The sequence below is a fragment of the Terrapene carolina genome, unplaced genomic scaffold, assembly GCF_002925995.2.
Source record: "Terrapene carolina triunguis isolate 2854851 unplaced genomic scaffold, T_m_triunguis-2.0 Scaffold789, whole genome shotgun sequence".
NCBI lineage: Eukaryota > Metazoa > Chordata > Testudines > Emydidae > Terrapene > Terrapene triunguis.
In genome coordinates, this window is record NW_020665140.1 from 2,470,365 (window position 1) to 2,471,164 (window position 800).

At 70.5% G+C, this 800-nt stretch overlaps 1 protein-coding gene across 1 annotated transcript in view; it reads right to left on the reverse strand.

Moving 5' to 3' along the window:
* The window catches only part of PDLIM5 (PDZ and LIM domain 5), a 180,204-nt gene extending 179,661 nt beyond the window's left edge, over nucleotides 1-543 (reverse strand). The window contains exon 1 of the mRNA XM_026660499.2: nucleotides 524-543. The gene's annotated coding sequence lies outside the window, so the exon portion shown is untranslated. The remainder of the gene's footprint in view (nucleotides 1-523) is intronic.
* Nucleotides 544-800: the final 257 nt, after the last annotated feature.

The following is an 800-nucleotide window of genomic DNA, read 5'->3' on the forward strand; positions in this document are numbered from 1 at the left end:
CCGATCAACTCAACGGGACCCTCGTTTAGACACCGCTGCTTTTCCCTCCCGCTTCTCTTCGGAGTGACTCTCTCCTCCCCACATCTCCGGGGGGGTTTCTGACCTGCCCACCCTCCTGGGGGCCGCAGAGGGCAAGACACTGCCGCCCATGCCCCTCCGCGCTGCACCACGCGCCTCCTCCCCCCGGCCGGGCACTGGGGTGGGATGTCTCGCTCAGCAATGGATGGTGCTGCCGGTGCTGCTCTCCCCCCCGAGCTCGGGAGCCCGGCGCTGCACCGCGCCGGGCCGGGGGCGGCTCTGCCAGCCGGAGCCCCCGACCCCATGCACTGAGCTCCGGGAAGAGGAGGACACGGCTCCAGCAAGGAGCTTCCCCCGGCTCCTCTCGCAGGTGCCCCTCGCTCCAGCCCGGCTAGTTCTCAGCACCTGAGCGCCCAGCCGCCTCGGCCGGGACTCAGCGGCAAACGCCTCGCCGCGCCCGCCCCGGCGGCCCCTTCCCCGGCCGCGGCGTTCGGCACCTGCTCACCTGGGAGGCTGCAGCCGCCGCGCGGAGCCGAGAAGCACGGAGCTCGCAGCGCCTGTGAGAGGCTGGGGCTGCGTCCCGCGGGGCTTGTTTTCACTTCCGCCCCTCTCTGCTCCTCCCCCGCGGCCCAGGAGGGATGGGGAAGTTCGCCGCGCTGCAGCCGAGAGAGAAGAAAGCCCTGGCAGACTGCACTGGGGGGGGGGGGCATGGGAGGGAGGATTAAAGGCCTGGACAGCTGAGCCAAAAGATTGCACATGCACAAACAAAGGCCCAGGCCTAC